We start from the raw sequence: 8148 nt of genomic DNA, 5'->3' as shown, positions 1-8148 counted from the left end.
TGAGAAACGATGTACAAATGCGCTTTACACAATTGATGTGTGTATGGATTGGGATAACAGTTGTATGAGCCCCTAATAAAATGTTAAAAAAGAAAAAGAAAAAAAAAAGGCAATATGGGGGGGTGGGGGTGGCGCCAGACGCTCACACTTGTCAACCAGACTTGAGAAACTAGGGCTTAAAAAGATCTCCGCAATTCCTCCCAAGTACTGCCTCCATTTCCACCCCCTAAGTATTCTGCTATTACACATGGGAAGTCAAAATTTTGAAAGACACAAACCTACCCCCAAGATGCATGCCATGGATCAAACCATCTTTTTAAGTACCTCCACATACCCAGGACAGAGTAGATAGGGTTCCCATCACTGCAAATCTGTAGTGAAATAGGTTACCTCTTTCTCAAGAAGAGTGTCTTGTTGGGTTTAAATCTCTGAACCTTCAGTTAGCAACCAAGCATTTTATCCACAATGCCACAGAGATCTTTTATCTCCACACACACACCCTTGTATTTACTGTAGACCTTGCTGTTTATAAAAACTTTCATTAAATCCACTTTTGTGTCTTCACAAACAGCCTGTGAGGTCAGCTAGATAAATATTATTTGTACTTTATAGAAAACCATCTTAGAACAGACAAGAATCTTACTAGCAGTGGAACCAGATCTAGAAACAAAGTCTCCTGCTTTCAGTTCTGAAGCTCCTTCTATTAGTCAACACTCCTCCTTCTGTACTATAGTGAAGTCTTCTATAAAACATTTGGCTGGCTTCCAAGGCAGCCGTCCCAGGCTGAATTAGACTCTCTCTATAGCAAGGAGTGTAAATAGTGAGGATTTAATGCAATTACTGGCATAGGGGGCATATATCTTTTAAAAATGAAGAACCAGTTGGTTTTAAATTAAATCAACATGCTGTGTGTATGTGGGGGGGGGGGAGACAAGCAGAATATTCTAGAAAGAAGTCAAAGAAATACTACAGATATGCACATTTCACAATAGCTAAGAGAAGTAATGATTAATAAGAGGGAAAAAAGTGGACAAATGGAAATCATGTTTTTCTGCTTTGAATTTTTGTTTGTTTTGCCTTTTAGGAAATAACTTCTGTATTTTCTTTCACCCAATAAATAGTAGCAAGATTTTTACCATATTTTATAAAATAATGGAGTGTTAGAACTGCTGACTCTGTGATACCAAGTTCAGAAATCCAAAGGCCCATTTCTAGACTAAATATTGATGCTACACAGCTTAAGTTAACCTATTATTTCATCATTTTAATTCTCAAATCTATAAAGTCAAATAACAGTTTACCAAAACTATTTTCTAATGAACTAGAGATGATCAATGTCCTATCCAATATTTTAATTCCCATTATTCACTTCAAAAAAAAAACCCCAAATATTTCTTAAGCATCTTCTCTGGGTTCTCCATGTTACTCACTGCCGTCGAGTCAATTTGGACTCACAGTGACCCTGAATGGACTAGGTCAAACAACTTAAGGTTCCAGAGACCATAAATCTTTCCAGGCGCAGAGAGCCATTTCTCCCATAGTTCTCCTTATTGGGTTAAGGAAAGATGGAAGATAAAATAGAAAGTAACGAACCTTACCAAATCTAGCTTAATAAAGTAGAGACATGCTTAACTAATAATGCAATAGCTATGGTTACATAACAAAACTTGAGACACCCAGTGAACACAACCATCAAAGATAATGACGTTAGATTTGATCTTGATAAAACATGAAACTATCAGTCATTAAGTTTAGGTAGACAGAGAAGAGGTAAGCTGGTTGTTCTGGTCTTTGGGTTCCCAAAGCCTTTGGGTTCACTCACCTGTTACTACATTTAATATACTGAATGGTAGTCTGTCATCCTCGCTTAGACTGTAAATTCCTCAAGGACAAAGACCTGGTTCAATTTACTTTATATTCCCCAATGCCTAGCACACATTGACGATATTCAATAAATGTCTTTCCAGCAGACAAGGTAAGGACAGGATTCCTACTGGTTGTTTTTTCCTATTTGTGCAGCTCATTTACTGATTGTCTCTCTCAATTCCAAAACCATATTTGTAGATTCTACTCTGTGATTGCTGGGGCTGAGACTGTATAATTACATTTCACCAACTCCTCTGCCAGCCAGCTCCCAGTTAACTTTTGCCTATGGGGGTAGTAAATGGAGATTAGAAAGCAGGAGGGGGCGGGGCGGTTAGGGGACTTTCATTTCCTGTCAGCATCACCCCAGCAGCAGCCCTGCACCCTGGAAGTAGCAATTGGTTCCAGCCTGCTTCTTTTGGTGGTACTTCCAGAACCAGTCTATCACATGCTTTCAGATGGACTAGCAACAGCTGAACAACTCTGCCCTCCAGTCCAAGTCCATGGGGCCTCTTTTTCAGAGCTCATAGGTTCTGGTTACTGTGATGTTTTTGTTTTGTTGTTATGTTTAAACAGATTTTATTTGGAATAAACCCGTGCATGTATGAGCAGGATCCCTAGTAGCAATATATTGGACCCACCCTTATATCTATTGGCATGATTATTGTTATTCCTATATTATTAGTTGCCAATATTATTATTTGGGGTATATAAATAAATGGGGGCGAAAACGATAGATCATAGTTGTCCTGCGGAGCCCTAGTGACATAGTGGTTACCTTTTGGGCTGGGATCTGCAAGTCTGCAGTTTAAAACCTTATGAGGTATTCTGCGAGAGAACGACTAATATTTCTATGCCTGTAAACAGTTACAGTCTCAGAAACTTACAGGGGCAGTTTTAACCTGCCCTATAGGGTCATGATGAATTAACTTGGACTCAAACGGACATTGGTTTGAGTTTACAGAGATATGGATGAAAGAGCCATCTACTAGAATGTTTTTTTGTTGTGTTTCCACCTCTATCCCTTCCTAAAGGACTGTCAAGCTAGTCAGCTCTCTGTATTAAATCCATTGGCTGAAATCCCTACTGAAGTTTGTTTTCCTTATTGGATTCTCATATATTATTAAACACTGCTTTCCTTTGAGATACCTTGGTGCTTCACTGAAGGGGAGACACACAAAAAAGTTTGTTATTATCCTTACAGATAAAATATATTTCAAAAAAAGGAAAAATAAATAAATACTATTTCAAAGGACACCTTAAAACTCTTTAAATTTGCTTCTGAAAAGTTATGGCATAAAAGCATTTTGACTTTTGTGAGTTTGAGAAAAAAAAAGGGAAGACATGAGAAATCATTCAAATGATGCAGCTTATTCCAAGCACACATTACTTTTTTAAATCATTTTATTAGGGGCTCATACAACTCTTATCACAATCCACACACACATATCAATTGTGTAAAGCACATTTGTACATTCATTGCCCTCATCATTCTCAAAACATTTGCTCTCCACTTAAGCCCCTGGCATCAGCTCCTCATTTTTTTTTCCTCCCTCGGCGCTCCCCTCTCCCTCATGAACCCTTTATAATTTATAAATTATTATTTTCTCATATCTTGCACCATCAGATGTCTCCCTTCATCCACTGTTCTGTTGTCTGTCCCCTAGGGAGGAGGTTATATGTAGATCCTTGTAATTGGATCCCCCTTTCATCCCACCCTCCTTCCATCCTCCAGTATTGCCACTCTCACCACTGGTCCTGAAGGGATCATCCACCCTGGATTCCCTGTTTCCAGTTCCTATCTGTACCAGTGTACATCCTCTGGTCTAGCCAGATTTGTAAGGTAGAATTGGGATCATGATAGTAGGGGGGGCGGGGAGCATTTAGGAACTAGAGGAAAGTTGTATGTTTCATCATTGCTACCCTGCACCCTGACTGGCTTGTGTCCTCCCTGCAACCCTACGGTAAGGAGATGTCCAACTGCCTACAGATGGGCTCTGGGTCCCCACTCCGCACTCCCCCTCATTCACAATGATATGATTTTTTGTTCTAATGATGCCTGATACCTTATCCCTTTGACACCTCATGATTGCACAGACTGGTGTGCTTCTTTCATGTGGGCTTTGTTTCTTCTCAGCTAAATGGCCGCTTGTTTACCTTCAAGCCTTTAAGACCCCAGACGCTGTATCTTTTGATAGCCGGGCACCATCAGCTTTATTCACCACATTTGATTATGCACCCATTTGTCTTCAGTGATAGTATCAGGGAGGTGAGCACACAGTGATATGGTTTTTTTGTTCTTTGATGCCTGATAACTGATACCTTCAGCACCTCGTGATCAGGCAGGCTGGTGGCACAGACTACTCTTACAGGAGGGCATATCCTAGAACAGATGTTCTTAAGGTTGGGCTGCTGTTCCCAGTAGCCTCAGTGGCCACTAGCCTCTCATAGTGACCATGAATGACACCTTGCTGAATATGAATTTCAATATTTAAGGAGGCTTGTGTGTTATTCAAACATGGGCCCTAAGTGCCAGCCAACGACTTCATCTGCGCAACAAAAGAAACAGCAGATCTGCTCAACCCAGGAGAAAGCTGAACCTTGTTGAGATGTAACTAACTATTCCTTCTTAAAAAGGCTTCCTAAGACAGAACCAAAAGAAAACCCTCCTTGTAAGAGAGAGCCCTTAAGTAGCAACACATCTGTGGAAAAAACAACCAAAAGGTTGTATTTAGTATGGTCTATTATTCACTTAATGGACCTCACTGGGCAATTCTACCTGAGGTTAATTTCAAAACCCTGCTTTTCATTATTGTACTTAATATAAACTGTTTTATAAAATTGTGACTAAAACAGCAAATATGTAGAAGCTGCAAACATGCTCTTAATCCTGTCCCAGAATGAGATGAAAGAGAAAACAAATTCAAGTAATGGGTAACTTTCTCAGAATCGCTAACGAAAATGTCAGTGGTCAAAAGGCACAGCTGCTCAGCTGGACAAAGCTGTGGACAGTCTGCTTCCAGAGCATTTCACCATGGAACCCCCTTGGGGCAGCTCTAGTGGATCATCTAGAGCTGTTATAAGATGGAGTCAAACTGATGCCAGTGAGGGGGTGTGTAGGAGCATCCAAGCCAGAGGCATTATTATTCGGCTCAACTACACTAGTCCACATCTGTTGTCCAATACCCTAAAGCAAGAGATTTTAAAACAATTATAATTATAAAAGCCCACAGTTAGCTATAGGCAGCATAAAGTTGGAGATCAGGTCACCTACCCCTTTAGCACTGGCAGAGAGGGACTCTTTAAAAAAAAAAAAAAAAAACCCAGCCATGGAGTCCATTAGAACTCATGGCTACCTTACAGGGCAGGCTAGAACTGTCCCACTACCTCTTGCATAAAGTTAAGCCTCTCATTACCACAGTCAGCATATCCATGTGAAAGCAATCAATGTACCTCCACAAGAAACACCAGAAAGAGAGGGATGGCAGAAGAAGAAAGGACAGACTAGCTGGACCTATCGGGTTGCACTATTATACCGCAAACTATATGAGGACCCACCTAGGCAAATAAAAATAAATATTCAGTAAATTACTCTGACAATTGAGATGACTAAGAACCCAAAATTTTTTTTTAATAATTAGTGTATGATGACAATATCTGTCTCCCATAGCATACACAACAATCAACACTAATTAAAAATCAATTGTAGATCTGTTAGTGTGCAAAGTGTATGCAGTCTGACCAGTACTTTCTTTCCTTTTAAAAAAACCACACATTGTGATGCATTCTTGACTCTGGAACAGCGGTGGACAACCTATAGTTCGCGACCCCTTTGGGGGTCAAACAACCTTTTCACAGGGGTTGCCCGATTCATAACAGTAGCAAAATTACAGTTATGAAGTAGCAACAAAAGTAATTTTATGATTGGGGAGGTCACCACAACATGAGGAACTCTATTAAAGGGTTGCGGCATTAGGAAGGCTGAGAACCACTGCTTTAGAATAATGAGTTATCGCAAAATGAGGATCTTTAATTCATACTAGAAACACTTGATTTTAATGAAGCACATTTTAATATTAACTCACTGCTCCTCCTAGAAGGAATTATGCTTTTTTGCTATGTATAGAAATGAAACTGTCACTGAAACATCTGGCTATATATTATTCATTAGACATATATCACCTTTACTCCAAAGACTGCATAATATAAACTCAAATCATGAATAAATCAGATGAAAGGCACAGACCTGACACCATACACTGAAGGTCAGTAACACAAAGGAAATTCCAAAGATGCTTTCTGAACCCTAGTAGTTATTTGTACGGGCTCATCCCTGCGAACTTGCTGTTTTGAGTGTTCTGCAGACGGGAAAAACTAAAAATTGCCAGGATTGTGAATGCCTGCATTGTCTACAATATTATTTTAAGTCATCTAATTTTGGCTTTTTCTATTCAGCACACTCAAAAGAACCATCAGCATATTTTTTCAAATATTCGAGGATGACTGACAAGCAGTTTTCCTCATAAAGTCTCCATTTTACTAACACACCTACTATAATTAACCTCGGGTATAGGAGGGGAACAAATTAATTCACATCTTTAGAAGAAATGAGGGGTCATATATGCTGTACTAGCCCTGGAAAACAGCCTTATCTCACTACCCATTCACCACATTACAAAAAAGTACATTAAGTACTCAAGATTTTAATGGTTACCTGTTGATTTAGACATACAGAAATGTCAAGAGGACAAGGGAGAACTGCCCAGAATCACATTGCTGCCAACTAAGGTCAATATATCAAAAGATCAAGTATTTATTTGACGATTCAGGATCTAACAGCTATCTATTTGAACAATGTTAAAACATTCAACAACTACACCTTAATGCAAGTGGGAAAATCGAATCATCTACCAACTACACGAAGTATTACAACGGATCGCTTTTAAACTACCAAAAGCAGATTGTGTAATGCACACCGCGCTTACATTATTAGTTTTAAACAAAATGCTCAGTTTACATTTATGTCTCTTACAATTTTTATTAAAAACACATAACAGCGTATCACTACAGTGCTGAATGCAAACCTAGTCTTTCCGCAGCAAATCTCTTTACCTGTCTCAAAGAAACCTGACAATTTCGAACTATTTTGCCAAGTGAAACAGCTAAAGCAGCTGACAGTCACACAATGACACGCAGAGGGGCTTCATATGAGCCTCTAATTGATCTTATTGGGCAAATCATCAGATGGATCTTCAAAGTTTGTAAGACCGATTTTTATTCCCAGCACGCAGAAAGGCGACTTCTGTAGGAAAGAAGGATCCTGACAACCAAGGGGCAGGCTACCCTGGACGGTCGACAGGGTTCAAAACGCGGCGGGAGGGCGGGGGGGCTGTCTGTGAGAAGCAAACCAAGACACCCCTCCCCCCCACGACTCCGCCGGCGGCGCAAGCTCGCAGCTCCGGAAAGCGCCGTGGTCCGCAGGAGCGGGCGTCGGCGCTCCAGGTGCGCTGCGAAGGGCCGGGAGGGTCCGCCCGCAGCCCGCGCGGAGCCCCGTCGCCGAGCTCCAACTCCGCACGCCAACCCGACTGCTGCTCCCGCGGGAGAAGGGGAGCCTACTGGCACAAAGCGCCCCTACCCCACCCTGACGGTGCCGACACACACACCCGGTTGCGAAGGGGAAAGGCGGGGGCGGGGGGGGGCCCGAATTCCACCCCGTTCCCCTCCGAAGTGGGGACGCGGAGAGGCTGAGCCCACTGCAGCCCCAGCCTCCGCGACGAGGAGCTCGCGGCGAGGGCAAAGCTCTCAGGGCTTCGCCCACTAGGTCCTCCCCAAACCGAGCTCACCACCACCCCGAGGACCCGGGAAGAAGGGAACAATGAGCAGCCGCCTCCCCCAACCAGGAGAGCGGCCGGGGGCAGCGGCGCCATCTCCACTCCCACCCCCGCGGACACACACACACACACACACACACACACACCCCAGTCCGGCCGCGGGGCCGCCGAACAGAGCCGCCCGAGCGGACGCGCGTCCTCGGCCTGCCGCTCCGGCGCCCTTCACCTCCCGGCCCACTCCACTCACCGGCGCCTGCTCCCGTCCGGGGCTCCGCTGGCCGCGACCGGGGTAAGACTCGGGGACCAGCCTCCGCGGCCGCCGGCGCCGCCGCACAATATGGCGAGCCTCGGCTTCCGCAATGGAGCTCGGGAAATACAACAGGGGCCGCTCAATATTCATGAGAGACTGAGGGGAAGCCGGCTCGGCCGGCCCTGCGGGGAGGGCGGGAAGGAG

The 8148-nt window shown here is 43.2% G+C and overlaps 1 protein-coding gene across 1 annotated transcript in view; it reads right to left on the bottom strand.

Moving 5' to 3' along the window:
* The window catches only part of RNF2 (ring finger protein 2), a 50530-nt gene extending 42420 nt beyond the window's left edge, over positions 1–8110 (bottom strand). The window contains exon 1 of the mRNA XM_004706673.2: positions 7942–8110. The gene's annotated coding sequence lies outside the window, so the exon portion shown is untranslated. The remainder of the gene's footprint in view (positions 1–7941) is intronic.
* Between the last annotated feature and the right edge of the window lie 38 nt (positions 8111–8148).

The sequence above is a fragment of the Echinops telfairi genome, unplaced genomic scaffold, assembly GCF_000313985.2.
Source record: "Echinops telfairi isolate 266 unplaced genomic scaffold, ASM31398v2 ScPeMD7_7424;HRSCAF=8462, whole genome shotgun sequence".
Lineage (NCBI taxonomy): Eukaryota > Metazoa > Chordata > Mammalia > Afrosoricida > Tenrecidae > Echinops > Echinops telfairi.
Note: the sequence above shows the minus strand (reverse complement) of the source record. Positions and strands in the feature narration are given on the sequence as shown.